We start from the raw sequence: 17,064 nt of genomic DNA on the forward strand, positions 1-17,064 counted from the left end.
AAGCAAAAAACCACAGTCTCCCAAGGGAGCTCATTTCACTGGAAATAAGCCTAATCATTAGATTCATGAGATTATTTTTTGCATCACCTAAATCTGTTGTTCTTCATCTTCTACCTAGTTCTGTATATGACTGAGTAGGTGCTGATACCTTCCTAGTCTCCTCTGCAAGAGAGTGATCATATCTCCATATTCTTTTCTATTCAACAAAAACATGCTCAAGGCAGGCATAGTTCATTTTTCATAATTTTATTTTTTTTAGGAATAAGAAAGTATTCATATGGACTGGTAGCCACCAAAAGTCTTCTCTTTTGATTTTTAATGGGAAACAATACACTTCTTGATCTTTTCCATTCTTTTGCAATCTTTCCGATTTGAGTTATTTTGAAAATAAATCTGAGTGCCTTTAAATTTGTGTTGTACCTAACACTCTCTGGTCTCTCTCTCTCTCTCTCTCTGTATGTATATACGTGTGTGTGTACATAGGTATGCATGTATATGTATATGTGTATGTGTGTGTGTGTGTGTGTGTGTATATATATATATATATGTATATGCATACATATGTATTTTTGGTCAAGTCCAGCCTTTCTTCCTGACTTTGTTTTCTTGAATGCTACTTCCCCATAGTTTAAAAAAAAAGTCAGTTTAACAAGTTGTCAAAGGTCATTGCCAGCTCTAAGCCTACTATGCTATTATCCCATTTCTGTATCCTCGTGCAGTACACGGGGGTGCTGACACGTCACAATCTAAATGTATCGGATCCACTGTCGCTGATAACAAATTGCTAGAGAGACGAAAGTCAGATCCTTTGAACATCTGCTATCTTCCCAGCTTCCTCTGTAAATCACACACTCGAGTTTCACCCCAAGCTTTCTGCGGGCTGGTTTTCTCTTTCGCTGCGTTTTACACTCGCAGGAGGCAACATTGCTGGTAGTCTTCCCTCCTATTCCGCCACAATATTTGATGACTGAGTTTCTACTCCAAACTAGCCCTGTCTTGGGCTGTCGTGTTTCTCTGGCTGGTAAGGAGACCAAGTATTATTTAATGAGTGAGGCTCTCTCTCCTCGGCTTGGCATCTGTTTTACTTCCTTCAGTTTCTAAACCAGTGTCCCTGGGAGGGGGAAGCCCGAAGGTGACCCCAGAAAAAGCTGGAGGGCGAGCCTTCCCTCCGCAGGGCCAGTGCTGCCGCAGCCGCGAGGGAGGAGCCGCAGCGCCCGCTGCTCGTGCTCCGCGGGCGTCACGTGGCCCCGGCCTCGGCGCACCCGGAGGCCTGGAAGGGCTTTGAGTGGGACAGAGAAAGGGGACGGGCGGTGGGCTGGCTTCGTGAGGACACGCGGCTTCTCTGTTAGCAGAAGCGCAGCCTCCTGGGCCTGTGTCCCAGCTCCGGCCCTCGGGCGGTCCCTTCCTAGTTTCCTTACTTCCTTCCGTCCCTCTCTTCCTTCTTCCCTTCCTCCGTTCCTCCCGCCTTTCTGTCTTCCCCTCTTCCCTTTCTCCCTTCCTTCTCTTCCTCCTCCTTTCCTTCCTTCCTCTCTCCCTTCCTTCCTCCCTCCCCTTCTCTCTTCCCCTCCTCCCTTTCTCCCTTCCTTCTCCCTTCTTTCTCCCCCCCTTCCCCTCCTCCCTTTCTCCTTCCCTCCCTTCCTTCCTTCCTCTCTCCCTCCTTCCCTCCTCCCTTCCCTCCTTCCCCGCGCCCTTGGTCGGGTTCGCAGCGGGAGGAAGCCACCTCTAGGATGAAGCCGAACAGGAGGAGGACCGACGTGTGGCCGCGAGCGCTCCTGGAAGCGGGGCTGCCTGGGCTTACTCCGTGGGTTAGGGGGGAGGGGAGGAGAGGGGGTCCGTATCCAGATCAGTGCGTTGTTCCCGGTGGAGGAATGGAGCCCGAGGTAGAGCAGGGCGGAGCTGCAGTAAGAGAAGTGTAGGAAAAGGAAAATTAGGCAGACTTTTGGAGATATGTGAGCAGAATCAAGATGCAAGCATCGCACTTAGGGAACTATTGAAAGACTGGGAGGATTCTTTTTTTCATAGGAAGGAAGGTTGAAGATGCCATTAAAGTTCTTGAGTGCCATCAACCTGCACAAACCGAGTATTTGGAAAAATTGAAGTCGGGCTGCTCACCAACCAATGGAAATTCCATGTTTCCCACCCTTCCAGACAACAATTCTTGGTAAGTAACTTCTGCACAGACTTAGGGGTTACCATCTTCTGTGAGATCAATATCTAGGTGACCTCACAGAGTTTCACAGGGAGAAGGCTCTTGAGTTTGATATCCACATGTATTAAGTGTCTGAATTATCCTACACTATGTATTCAGAGAGTTTCATATTTTCCAGATGCTTTGAAATATTTCCTTTTCTCTTTAACAGTGTAGACATATTTCGGTAAACCAAATTTTAAATTTTTATTTATTTATTTTATTTATTTAAGCAATTAGGGTTAAGTGACTTGCCCAGGGGATTTTTTTTAAAGATGCCTTAACTGTGCCCTCTCCTTTTCCTCGAATACTTTTTTTTTTAATTTTTCAGACTGCTCTGTATTCTAGTTTTCACACCAACTTACCTGATGTGGTTGTCTGGAGATTTTTTTTTTAAAGGAAGTCAAGGGGAGAGATGATCAGGTACTTTCCTAGAGTCCTGAGCCGTTGAAAGGAAGCCTTGTCTAGTGGTTTTTAGTTTTTAGAGCTCATTTCAAAAGGTTAAAATGTTTGTAGTGCCACTTTGTTTCAGATACGTTAGAGCCCTCACGATTTCTTGGAATTTAAGAGAGACTAAATGTGTATTAAACACCATTCCTCTACTATTAGAAGGTATTGTTTTGTATGCATGTGGTATCTTTTCCCTCCTTTAGACTTTATGCCGGGTATGGTGACATTTCAAGACACTGGAAATATACAAAATAGGCTCATGAAAAATAGTATTAAGATTCATCTTCCACCTCCCTCTGATTTATCATCCTTTCATCCTTTTGTGCAGAATGCCCTAGAATAAGCATAAGTTGTTTTTAAATGGAAAAAAACAAACAAACCCTACTTTATACAATTAGTCATTTTCATCATGGACTACCTCTTTAGTGGGTTTGTTTCATTTATTCACTACTGCAGCTAGCACACTGGCATCAAGCTCGTACACATTCTCCTTCAGTTTCTGCCATTCCTTTTGCTCCCTGGGAGCTTCTTCCTTATCTTTCCTAGCAAACAACAGACAACAGAACTTAAGATATCCAGAGGAGATGATGGGGAACTTACCTTGTTTGAGAACTTTTTAAATGTTCTACAAACCCCTTAAATATCACTTCCAGTGGAAACTTAGAAGTGGGACACTTTTGAATCTCTTCATTTGAGAGAGATTGGGGTTGCAGTTTTTAAGTTCTTTTTACTGTAAAAAGTTCTACAACAGCTAAAACCTAACCTCTCCCTGAATTGGGTCAGAACTGAGTTTTAAGTGTAAAAATCTTTAGCATTTTGGAGAGATGTGCCATTAAAAACCATTCTTTTATAAACATTTGTAAATATTCTAGATGGTAAATAGTGAGTGGAAAGTGGAAAATCCATGTAATTTAAACACTTTGTTATTCAATACACAAATTGTTAACCTACTTTGAAAACATAGTTGTGTAAAATGCTGCTATAATTGAAAATTACACTTGTAGGAATTATTGGTGCCACAATTTGAAATGAGATCTTGTGCCATTTAAACAGCCAGATCTTAAGAACAAGTTCTAACTCACATGAAAATAAGTTTAGAAAAAAGTATTGCTGCTAACAAAAAAAAGGGAAAGTAGAAAATGGACATTTGGAGAATTTCTATTCTAAAAGATGTAATTTGATTGAGAAATGTCATTTCTCCTTGTACAGGAAGTTAAACATCTTTAAAAAAACATTCTGGGCAAACCCTTTCAATTGCATAAGTTAACTTAGAAAAATCTCATGGGCTGTATGTTTCTCAGAGTAACTTAGTCATTGGAGAAGTTTCTTTGAATTACCAACAGCCAAAAGAAACTGGATTTTTGTTTTATGGACTCAATGCTTGTACCTAAAACTACCCCTACTTAACATTCGAACAATGGGGATTTTCAAAAAAGCTTATACTTGATAAATAATGCATGATCTTCTTTTGTAACTCAAACTATGTAGTTGATAAAACTGTAAAAATGTGCAGTATTGATGTTAACCAACTTAAGAGTTGTTTGCCTATAAATATTTTGTTATGTAGTGTTTTGGTCGGCACATTTGAGCTTTGTAGTGCCACATCAGGATTCCTTAATGCCATTCAGTGTACAGATCTCCTTAGTCTCTATGCAACTGGCAAAACCACCTTAATGAATTTGGATTCCTAATGTTCCTCTTTGTATAATTTAAGAGGATATTTTACAGTTGTCTTATTTCAAAGTAAACAACGTATCACCACAGGATTGGCTCTTGCTTAATAGTTCAGACCTTCTAACAGACTACCATTTTTAAAACCTTAAGGAATGATAGATAGCTTTCTCTATGTGGAGAGGAGACTGAAGACACCTTCAGCCCAAATAGATGAGCTACAGTGAAGTGGCCAAGTGTTGTCTCATTTCTGTCCCCTGAACTAAATCCTGTTTTTTTAAACATTGTCATCAGAGAGTAGGTTAGTTATTCATTGCTACATTACTTGTGGTCCTGTTGCTTAAAGATTCACAAGTGCCTTTGATTTCTTGTCCCCTAAGTTATCCTGGAGTGGGCAGGATGCCTACTTATGATTCGAAACAAAGGTACGTTATAGAACAAGACTGTTAGTAATTTTGACTTGTGGCCATTAGGAGAAAGCTGTTTACTGCCCCTTTTGTAAACCCAAATGAAGTTTCTCAGCTGGTTAAGTAGCATACATGTTAACACTTAAGAACTTGGAGTACTGGAGACCACTGAGGCAGTTGTCTTGGGGTCATCTATATGGACCAGGACCATTGTTAGCCTAATAATGTGGGATGTGGGGAAAAATGAGACTTGAATGCACTGTTGTTACTGGAGTTGTGAACTGATTTAACAATTGTGTAGCACAATTTGGAACTATGCCCAAAGGGCTATCAAACCTTGCATACCCTTTGACCTAGCAATACCACTACTAGGAATGTATCCCAAAAGAGGTAAAAAAGGAAAAGGGAAAGGACCTATACGTACAAACATATTTATAGCAGCTCTTTCTTGGGGGTAAAGATTATAGGTTGAAGGGAAGCCCCTCAATTGGGGAATGACTGAACAAGGTGTGGGATGTGATTATGATGGAATGCTATTGTACTATAAGAAATGATGGGCAGGATGCTGTCAGAAAAAACCTGGAAAGATTTGTGTGGGCTGATACAGTCAAATGTACTAGGTACAAAGTAACAGCAATATTGTAATGTGATGAGTTGTGAAGAACTTAGCTATTCTGAGCAACACAAGGATCCAAGACAACTCTGAAGGCCTTATGATGAAAATGCTGTGGGGGGGTGGCGGTGGCGAGGGGAGGGATGGAGAGAATTTGGAACTCAGAAATTTTAAAAAGAAATTTTTAAAATTGTTTTTACATGTAACTGGTAAAAGATAAAATGCTGAATAAAAGCTAAAATAAAGAACACTAAGTTGCACAGTGCAGAGAACAGATCCTTAGGGTACTCCTGAGGGTGAAGACTCCCTTCCAGGTTAACTTTGAACTATTACTCAAAGAGTAGGAGTTTGAATTCAGTCATTCAACCAGTTTTGAATCCATTTGATTACATTATCTTCTTGTCCATATTTCTCTGTCTTCTCTTCAAGAAGAGTATGGTATACTTTATCAAAAGCTTTGCTAAAGTCTAGGGGAACAGAAATCCTTTGATCTAGTAGTTTAGTCCTTTGGTCAGAAAAGGAAATGAGGTTAATCCAGCATGATCTATACTTAAAGCCATATTGGCTCTCTGTAGTCATGACTTCCTTTTCTCAATATCTGTCAACCTTTTCTTTAGTGAGCAATTGTGGAATTTAAGTAAGTCAAACTCTCTGGCATGTAGTTTGTACATTTTGCTCTTTTTCTGTTTTGAAAATTATGAAATTCATCTTTTTCCAGTTTTGTGGTTCCTCTCTTTCCCTCCATATTTCTTCAGGTGTTACTGGCTCAGCAAATACAACCGTCTGATTTCTTTGTTTGCTTGTTTAGGTGTTGTTGTTTTTGTTGTTGTTGTTGTTTTGCTTTTTGTATGTGAGTATGTAGTTCATCTGGGCTAGATGATTTGGATTTGTCAAAGTGAACTAAGTACTGTTGTACTATATCTCTTTTCATACCTTGGGCATCAACTCCATATCAGTCATTCTTGTTTTGCCATTTCATTGACAAATAGGAGCAACATTAGATTTGAGTATCTCTGCCTTTTCTTTGTTGTCACTTATCATTTCATCTACCCCAATCAAAGGTTCCATCTCTCTTATTTATCCTCTTTTTCTCCCCATTCCACCTACATTTGGCTGCCTTTACCTTACTGTACCAATCTCAGGTCATTATGAACTTGAGCTCTCCTGGCATTGTTTTTTTAGGACTATATGATGCTCTTATATTCTGCCTCAGTTGCCTGGCCTTGTTACCATCTTCTGAAAATTTCTTTTAAAGCAAATCTATATTGGTGGATGAGATTCCGGTGCATCTACATGATACTCTTCAAAGAAATGCTTTCTTTCTTCACTGGAATAGTTTTCGTTTGTATGTTCAGAATTTCCCTTGTAAGAGTTTCTCATTCTTCCTGGGATGATTTCTATAGTATGATTTTTAGTCTATAGTTTCAGATCTTTTCCTTTAAACACTCCTGAAGTCTAGATTATGTGTCAGGATATTCTAGGATTTTCTCTCCTCTGTCACAAATTCTGGGAGGGAATGGTCATTTCCTTCCAGGGTTTGCATCATGTTCACAGCAGCAACTGGTTCTCTTGGTGACACAGATACAGAATAGAATTCCCCCTTGGAGGGTTCCTCTGTCTTCTAAAGGATGAAATTTGTTTAGTGTACACCATCTTTTGGCAGAAATTTGTTAGCACTATATTCTAAGCCATGGTCCAGAAGTATAGATCCTATTCTGAGACACCACCTCCGAAGTCACCTGTTCACTACCCAGATCACCTTGTATTTTATTCATCTCTAGCCTCAAGTGGGCTCTATATAGTCAGAAAAAAATACATTCTGTGGCCACGTAATTTCCAATTTCTAGCCCAAGAATTCATAATCATTGGGAATACTTTTTAGATTTATTCCAGTTATACCAATTGTGTCTACATGAATCTCCAGAAATGAGTAGTTGTCATCTATTTTGATAAGCCTTTGGAAAGGTCTCTGCTATAGCCAAGATAGTAGACCTCTCTATTACTGCTATTAGGTCAAAAATATGTGCCTCAGTACTCCAATGCAGGAATCAACAACCCCTAGTACTCTTCTCTTCTTCCTTGGGATAAATCTAATAGCTTTACTGTATCAGTTTTTGAAGGACAAACAGCTTCCTTATCAGAACAGCTAGCTCTCTCATCTTTGGAAAGAGCCTCAAATCTGTTTGTAATCCCTAATTATACAGCATTATCCAATATTACCCAGTAATTAAAGATGTTCAAACTTAGAATGTATTGTCTCATGAGGTAGTAAATTTCCCTTAATTACAAGTCTTCAAGTAGTGGTCTTATAAGTACTTGTCCAAAAAGTTAGAGAGAGGATTCTCATTCAAGTATGGCTCGGACAATATGACCTCTGATGTCTCTTCCTATTCTGATATTTTTTGAATGAAAGTGAATGGAACAATGGGACCTAAATGCAACCCTGGCGGAGCAATGGTCCAAAGAAAAAAGCAATTGGGAGGCTCTTGGAGGTGTGTTAACTGCTGAATGATATCTTCCAAACTGGTCACTCTGTACAGTTAAAATATCACTCTGAATTGTAAATCTTTTTGATGAGGCAACAAAGATTCCCCCTTCTCTTTTTTCCAAATTCCCCAAGTTCTTCCTAAGTAGCTACTCTGTGCAGAGCACTGTTTAGAGTGCTGTGGGGGGGAAATAGAAGGCCTCATGGAATGCATAGTCTAGTCCAGAGGTAACACACTTAGGCAACTATAATGCACAACATACCATAAAAAATTGTATTAGAGAGGTAAAAATGAAAGTCATATTTAAGGTGTGTGAGGTCCAATGGAAAGGTTATAACCTACAGGGGACAATTAAGAGAGAAAGCTTCAAGGGAGAGATGTTTGGTGACAGCTTGAAGAGGACACTCTAGGCAAAGTGATGAGTATTACCAAGACACAGAGGCAATTGAAGGAAAGAGGGTTTTTTTTCAGGAGCATAGAGTAGTCCAGTTTGGTTGTATCAGAGCATATGTAAAGAAGGAGCACAAGGTGGCCTCATTTTATGAAGGGTCTTGAATGCTAGGCAAAGGAGGCTGAACTTTAACTAGTGAGAAACAGGTAACCACTGAACATATTTGAGCAGAAGAGTTATGTGCAGAGCAATAAAGAAGATTGGTTTGACAGAGGGCTTGCAGTGGGGAGTTAGGAGAGGTTGAAAAATCTGTTAGGAGGCTATTTACCATAGTCCACAATGGTGGTGATAAAGGTCTGTAGTAGGATGCTGGCAGTGGGAAGGGAGAGAAAGAGACAAATGTGAGATGTTTCAGAGGTGCAATCTGTAGCACTTAGTGACTCGATATGAGAGGTGAATGAGAGGGAAGAGTCCAAAAACAAAGTTTTGACTACGGGAGACTGGTCTGGATTGGTTAGGGCAGAAGATAACGTTTGGTTTTGTACATGTTGTGTTTAATGTGTTCATCAGTAGACAAGTAGAGATATCTGGCAGGCAGGTTGGGATGTGGGATCTGGAGGATTCAGAGTAAGGATAGTTCTGGGAAGAGAGAATATGGGTGATAACACTGACAGAGGCTGAGGACTGACGGAAGTGGAGCTGGCCTCCACCTCCTCAGTCAGCAGTGGGGAACTTTTCATGTTAAAAGGCCGCAATAATATTTAGGTGTAATCAAATAAGGCTACATTCAAGAGACTTCAAATAGATACTTCAAAACGTAGATTAGTTTGTAAAAATCTAAGTCCTATGTACTTCATTTAAAAAAAAAAGTATTTGTTAATTTTAAAGTGAACTAACCTTTTAATGACTTGGTTGTGTCTGCTTTTTGTTGGAAAGCATTTGAATATTTAGTTGCAGCATGGAGGTCCTCAGTTTCAGTTGATGCTCCAAATGGGTATCAGTCATTTGTGACCTTCAGGGCATCTTGATTTGGGTTAGGTAGGAGAATGTACATTCCCAGAAAGAAGTGGCTGAAAAGCAAGAAAGCATTTTTCGGGCATGTTGCCAAAGGTGTGGGTATTCCGCTGCATTTTTGCCATATTTCAATTGGATCTTTCTTAGCCTCAGAGGATGACTTTAAAATGTCATCTACTGAGCACTCAGTCAATTCCATCTGTAGTTCTTTCAGTGCCTTGGTGAGATCAACTAGATGAAGCTGAAATGCTAATTTGAGTGTGATGTCATGATTCTCAAAGTCAGTGAACCTTTCATTGTATTCTCCAGTTTATAGGTCTGTAACAGCTGCATATTCTTCAAATGATTTGCATATATCCATTCCCCATGTTCTGTTGGCAAGAGTGCCCAAAGCAAGTAGCTCATTGTAGCAGTGAAAATCTTCTGTTAGGAGCCAAATGAAGTATATAACCTGCACCGAATCAGTAGTATCAGTTGATTGATCCAAAGGGATTGAATAATATATATTTTCTTTTTGAAGTATTGCATGAAGTTGTTCCTTTAAGTTGAAGGCTAATTCATGCTGCTAGTCAGTTATGGTTGTCCTTGAAAGAGGCAGTTGTTTGTACTTTGAAACGTTATTGGGCCTAAGCATCCTACAACTTCGACAATATATTCTTTCACAATTTCTACCTCACTGAATGGCTTCCCTTTTTTCCCCGGGTGTATAAGCTACTTAATAAGTTGCTTCAGTGGCATTATTTCCAGGTGTTCTTGCTGCTTGCGAGAATTGTCTTTGCTTTTGCTTTACATCTTTTAATTTCTGTAATACAAGCTTTGGTGCCCTCTCCCTCTAATTGAAAATATTTGTGGTTCTTATGAGTATTATGCTGATGAGCATTGAATTTCTTTTTATTATTATTATTATTTTTAATATAAATTTATTTATTTTTAGTTTTCAACATTCACTTCCACAAGTTTTTGAATTCCCAATTTTTACCCCCTCTCACCCCTCCCCCCACGCCAAGATGGCATGCATTCTGAATATCCCTTCCCCTAGTCTGTCCTCTCTCCTATCTCTCCCCCCTTCCCTTATGCCCTTCCCATTCTATTTTCCTGTAGTGTGCAGGATAGACTTCTGTACCCCATTTCCTGTATTTCTTATTTCCCAGTAGCATGTGAAAACATTTTTTTAAACATATGTTTTTAAAACTTTAGGTTTCGAATTTTCTCTCTTCCTCCCTCTCCACCCACCCTCATTGAAAAGGCAAGCAACTCAATATAGGTTGTACATGTGCAGTTATGCAAAACACGCCCATAGTGGACATGTTGTGAAAAACTAACTCTATTTCCCTTAATCTTATCCTGCCCTCCCATTTATTCTATTCTTTCTTTTGACCCTGTCCCTCCTCAGAAGTATTTACTTCTGATTACACCCTTTCCCAATCTGCCCTCCTCTCTATCATCCTCCTGCTCTCTTGTCCCCTTCTCCCCCTATTTTCCTGTAGGGTAAGACAGATTTCCATACCCAATTGAATGTGTATGTTATTCCCTCCTTAAGCCAAATCCTATAAGAATAAGATTCACTCATTCCCTCTCACCTTCCCCGTTTCCCTCCACTGTAAGAGACTTTTCTGTTTTTTTTGTGAGATAATTTACCCCATTCTACCTCTCCGTTTCTTCTTCTCTGAGTATAATCTTCTCTCATCCCTTAATTTTATTCTCCAGATGTGACCCCTTAATCTTCAACTTACCCTGTGCCCTCTATCTATTTATCTATATATAATACATGTAATTTTTTTCTTCCAACTACCCTAATACTGACAAAGGTCTCATGAGTTATAAATATCATCTTTCCATGCAGGAATGTAAACAGTTCAGTCTTAATAAGTCTGTTATGATTTCTCTTTCCTGTTTACCTCTTCATGTTCCACTTGAGTCCTGTATTTGAAAGTCAGATTTTCTGTTCAGCTCTGGTCTTTTCATCAGGAATGCTTGAAAGTCCTCTATTTCACTGAATGACCATTTTTTCCCCTGAAGGATTATACTCAGTTTTGCTGGGTAGGTGATTCTTGGTTGTAATCCTATCTCTTTTGCCCTCAGGAATATTATATTCCATGCCCTGCGGTCCTTTAATGTAGAAGCTGCTAAATCTTGTGTTATCCTGATTGTGTTCCCACAGTACTTGAATTGTTTCCTTCTGGCAGCTTGTAATATTTTCTCCTTGACCTGGGAACTCTGGAATTTGGCTATAATATTCACAGGAGTTTTCCTTTGGGGATCTCTTTCAGGAGGAGATCTGTGGATTCTTTCAATTTCTATTTTGCCCTCTGGTTCTAATATATCAGGGCAGTTTTCCTTGATAAAAGATGATGTCTAGGCTCTTTTTTTGATCATGGCTTTCAGATAGTCCAATAATTAAATTCTCTCCCCTGGATCTATTTTCCAGGTCAGTTTTTTTCCAATGAGATATTTCACATTGTTTTCTCATTTTTCATTCTTTTGGGTTTGTTTTACAGTGTCTTGATTTCTTATAAAGTCACTAGCTTCCAATTGCTGTATTCTAATTTTTAAGGAAGTATTTTCTTTAGTAATCTTTGCCAATTTTGCTTTTTAGGGCATTTTTCTCCTCATTGGCTTTTTGGGCCTCTTTTGCCATTTGGGTTGGGCTATTTTTTAAGGTGTTATTTTCTTCAGTATTTTTTTTGGGTCTCCTTTAGCAAGCTGTTGACTTGTTTCTTATGATTTTCTTGCATCATTCTCATTTCTCTTCCCAGTTTTTCATCTACTTCCCTTACTCGCTTCTCAAAATTCCTTTTGAGCTCTTCCAAAGCCTGGGACTGATTCATATTTTTCTTGGAGGCTTTGGATGTAGGAGCTTTGACTTTGTTGTCTTCTTTGTCACCAAAGTAAGATAATATAGTCTGACTCTTTTTGCGCTGCTTGCTCATGATCCTGGCCAATTACTTGAGTTTTAAACTCTTTGTTAAGGTAAGAGTCTGCTTGCTCTTTTTGTGGTGGCAAAGAATTGGAAATTGAGAGGTTGCCCATCAATTGGGGAATGGCTGATCAAGTTGTGGTATATGAATGTAATGGAATACTATTGTTCTATAAGAAATGATGAACAGGCTGACTTCAGAAAAACCTGGGAAGATTTATATGGTCTGATGCTGAGTGAAGTGAGCAGAACCAAGAGGACTTTGTATACAATAGCAGCCATGTTATGCAATGACTAAGAATGTTAAACTGAACCCTTCTTAGCATTATGAGGATCTAAGACAACTCCAGAGGCCTCGGGATGGACAATGCTGTCCACATTCAAAGAAAGAACTATGGAAGTCAAATCGCTCTCACTTATTTTTACCTTCAGTTGAGTTTTGTTTCATCTTTCTGATAGTTCCTCCTATTGGTTTTAATTTTTACTTACAACTTCACTAATGTGAAAATATGTTTAATGGGTATGTAAATGTAAAGCCTCTGTCAGATTGTGTGCCATCTTGGGGGGGGGAAGAAAAAGGGAGAAAAAAATTTTCAACTCAAAAGCATATGGAAAAAAAAAAAAAGGTAAGAGCCTGCTTCCAATGTGGAGAATATACTGTCCCAAGCTTCTGGGGTTTGTACAGCTGTTTTCAGAGATACTTGTAGGGACCTGTAAATTTTCAGTTCTTCCAAGGTGGTATGATAAGGGGCGAGGTGTTTACTCCTTTCCTGGCCTGTGACTTCAAGTACTCCTTTCTGTCCTGTAACTGTGAGGAGGGGCTCCCCTCCACAGCCACTGCAAGCTCTACCACACCTGCGCTCCTCCTCACCACAGCACCGCTGCCCAGAACTGTGGCCCAGATCCAAACACAGGCAAAGCAAGAGATTCCTGCCTCACCACTGGCAAAGAGAGCCCTGTAATCCCTCTCTGATCAGCCACTGGATTCCCCCTCAGTCTATGGGCCGGAAGCTCAGCAAGCAGCTGCCCCACCCAGGGCCCACTCTTGGGGAATGGAGCTGAGACCCGCCTTCCTCTCTGACCACCGACAGAAACAGACTTTTCCCACTGACCTTCTAAGTTGTCTTTGGCATTCGTGGATTGAGGAGTCTGGAAACCTCCACAGCTGGCCGCGATTTCAGTCCTCTGAGGCCTGCTGCAGGTTCGGGCCTGCGCGCCCACGCCTGGCTGCACTCCGCTCCCAGCCCTGCGCAATACACCTTTCTGATCAATCATCCAGGTTGTCTTGGGCTGGAAATTTGTTTCACTCTGTCTTTTTGTGGGTTCTGTAGCTTCAGAATTTGTTTAGAGCCATTTTTTATGAGTATTTGGAGGGGTTTGGGGGAAAGCTCAAGCAAGTCACTGCTTTCACTCTGCCATCTTGGCTCCACCCCGAGCATTGAATTTCTTGAATGTTAATATTGCAGTATCACAAAGTAAGCAAGTCTTATCTTTTAGCAGAAACAAGATTATATTGCAATTCCCAATCCTCATTAAAAAAATCTTTTTTCTTTTTTCAGCATTCTCTTGGTCTTCTTTGACATGATGGGCTGTTAAGCAAACGGAATTAAAAAATACTGTCAAGCTGTGCAACCATTCACACATTCCACTTCAATCAGAAACACAGTGTACCTTTGTCTAAAGCTGATAACAGACTGGCATACTCGACACCCATAAACTCTCATCAACCAGCCTGATGTGGTAGTGGCACCAGTTGCGGGAATAGGGAGGCGGAGAGAGTTGGAACTAAATAGCGAGTGTAGCAGCCTTCAGTTTAGCCCTGATGGCTTACTAACGTTCTAATTGGGGCAGTCAACCTGGGAGGATCATTTCATTGCAACTTATTTTGTTCTTTGACATTTTAAATACATTCATTTAAAAAATAAAACAAAAATATAAAAGGTGAATGAAAATGTATTAATAAAAATGCAAGGTTTTGCTCTGTAAATTTTGGATTCAATCAGAAGGTTGTGCTTAAGGACCTAGAGGGCAACTGGTTCCCTACCTCATTCCTAAGTAGGAATCATCTAATCTGTGAGCATCAGAATGGGGTTATGGTTGAGCATTTGAGGGTTTGAGCAGTAACTGTGGGGAATGAAATAGGGGGTTACTAAAGGAAGAGCTGAACAATCATTAAGCAGCAGTGAAACCCAGAAGCTAAGTGCCATAAATTGTAAAAGGATAAAATGACCCTAGTGCAAAAATGATATTCTTTGGCTTTACTTACACCACAACTGTTGTGCTGATAAAAAAACCAAAAAACAAAAAAAAACAGTCAATACTCGTGAAGGGCATTCTATAAGCTGAAGCTAAAGTAAACAATTGTTCAAGTATTATCTTTCATTGTCTGTCACAGTAGATGTCCTAGAACAAGCAAAAGCAACCTGAAATTTTCCATGAAAGCACTGGGTAAAATTATAATACAGTGGGCCACAACGAAGATGATTTCTTTTCATATAGGCTGACTCAACAAATGTGTGTGGTTGGGATGTAAGCTCTTTGAGCACAACTCAAGGTATTTTACTTTTGCCATTTTATCTCTAGAACCTAGAATTATTTCTTGGCACATAAGAAACGTTTTGGCTGATAATTTTGAATGACTCTCATCAAAAAGGTCTGTGTGGGGGGACCCAGCCTGAATAGGAAGAACTGAACCCCAAGGAATTCCTGCTTTTCTAGTTTCTTGTCCCAGTCACCACTGGCTTTAGGAAGCAGCACAGGTGGGTTCTGTGAGAGGCTGTGATTTAGCACCATTTGCGATTATCTGTCAAATGACCATCTCTAGTTAGCTTCTGTCACTTATCATTCTTCTGCATCAAATACCATTTGCCAACCTTGTAAGGTAGAGGTAGAGACCACTACGTGACTTGTCCAATCTTGCACAGCTAATAATTACATGAGATCAGATGTGAATTTAGCTTTTTCTGACTTAAGTTCAGGGCTCTAACCACTACATCAAGCTATTTCTCATTATGAGCAGGTTTATGTCCACATTTCAGGAAATTGAAGGTCAGAAAGATTAGGTCACAGAGTTGGTAAATATAAACATTAGAATTCCATCCTAGGTCTCATCTACAAGTTTTTAGACTACTTTTGGCTGTATCATAAGGCATACTTTACCTGCCAGAAGGAAAGGGGATGAGCCAGATGGTCTCTCGACCTAAAGGCTAAATCTTAGGGTGTGGTCATAATGACACACAGGTTTGGCTATACAAACCTTAAATATGGAGCAGCATAACACTGTGTTCTACAATTTTAGAGAATGGTTTTGTGACTCTTGCCAGTGAAGTGTCTGTGCATGGATTTGTATAAATACACCCCTACAGGTAAGAGGGATTGGCACCTCTGTCTTTGAACCAGGTTTACAAAGTGCTTGTGTTTCAGTCCTCTTTCAGAGTAAGAAATCATTTTGTCTTTGAATCAGAGGATCACCGATTTTGAGCTAGAAGGGATCTTAGAGCTCCTTTATTTTACAGAGGAGGAAACTGAGCCTCAGAGATGTTAATTTACTTCTGCATCTTCAGACAGTGAGTAAACATGAGAGGCAACATTCAAACCCACATCTTCTTAAATCTCACACTCTAACACATATATACCCTGTATTTGATCCAAAAAAGAACCAAACTCATACTTTCTAGATAGCTTTACCTTTTGCAACTAATTAGTTTTATAGAATTATTTTCTCAAAAGAAACACGACAGCTGTAGATAGGTAATAGCTCAAACCAGTTTATTTACTTGTCTGTAATGACTTTTCTAATGTATTCCCTTGAGGAAATTCTCCTTACTCATGAATCTGTGTAAGGTTGTACTATGTAATCTGTGTACTCATGATCTGTGTAAGGTTGAGAGCATCTGAATCTCTGTTCTAGAGCAAAATATCACATATTGCCTCTTCTAGCTGACTATGTGATAGCTGGTAATCACAAGTGCTAAGAGGTATTCTTTCATTAGTTACTGATTATTGTTCACTTTCCTTCTGCAAGATCATGAACGGATATTTCCTTCCTGCTCAAAGAGTCCTCTCATTTAGCAAATTAGTTCAGCCTCCCATAAGCGAAATGGGGAAAATGCAAACATTTCTTTGTCTTTGCTAATGCAGCTTTCTTTCTGTCAGTAGTTGGTGCTCAGAAAACCTCTTAAGCTACAACTTCAGGACAAGTTCCGTAAAATCAGTGAATCCTTTCAAAAAATCTATGGATAAGAAAATTACACAAAAATGTTTATTACACTGTTGAAAATGTTTGGAATCCAAAATTTACTGTTTTACACAAAGGTTATTAGCAGTTCTTCTGGTTATTAAAAAGATTTGTTAAAAAACATCTGTATCTTGTGGTTTGAGGCAGACAGTTTTTCCCTTGAAATTCTGGGCCTGTAGTTTGCTAGCATTTGTGCTTTGGATTTTAAAATTTCACATAGTTGTTACATAAATATATGTATGTTTGCATAAACACATATTTTTTGCTGACTTTTATGAAAATTGTAATCCTATTTGCCACAATCTCTTTCTGTTTACAAAAACAGGGATATTCAAACCACATTAGGTAATCTTATACTTAATTCTTTGTTCTTTCAATATAGCTATATAAATATAATTAGAAACCCATTAATTAGAGAACCTCCTTAATGTTACCTAGAGTAACCAGAGATAGTGTTTTTTTTTCCAAAAACTAAGTTCATATTTGCAGCAGTACTTGAAGTAATTAAGAAAGCGTTTTCTCTTGGAGCAAACTACTGTGGCTTACCCTACATGTGCAATGTGTTATTACCTTTTCAAAAAAGAAATCTCTATCTGAAGTCTTTCAGGTTTGCTGGCTGAAGGGCTCAAAAAAATAATGGAAATGACAGGTTTTTAGACTTCCCCATGGTTTTCATGCTGTCCCCAAATC

The 17,064-nt window shown here is 39.4% G+C and overlaps 1 long non-coding RNA gene across 2 annotated transcripts; it reads left to right on the top strand.

The window, feature by feature from the left end:
- Window positions 1-842: 842 nt before the first annotated feature.
- LOC110208054 (uncharacterized) lies at window positions 843-16,630 on the top strand. Of its 2 annotated transcripts, none has more exons than XR_013484634.1 (3): window positions 843-1,021; window positions 2,023-2,161; window positions 13,697-16,630. It is a non-coding gene; the product is annotated as an uncharacterized LOC110208054 (long non-coding RNA). The 2 variants fall into 2 exon arrangements; XR_002324392.2 differs by lacking the exon at window positions 843-1,021 and adding an exon at window positions 1,238-1,801.
- Window positions 16,631-17,064: the final 434 nt, after the last annotated feature.

This window comes from Phascolarctos cinereus, unplaced genomic scaffold, assembly GCF_003287225.1.
Source record: "Phascolarctos cinereus isolate Bilbo 61053 unplaced genomic scaffold, phaCin_HiC Scaffold_2;HRSCAF=192, whole genome shotgun sequence".
Lineage (NCBI taxonomy): Eukaryota > Metazoa > Chordata > Mammalia > Diprotodontia > Phascolarctidae > Phascolarctos > Phascolarctos cinereus.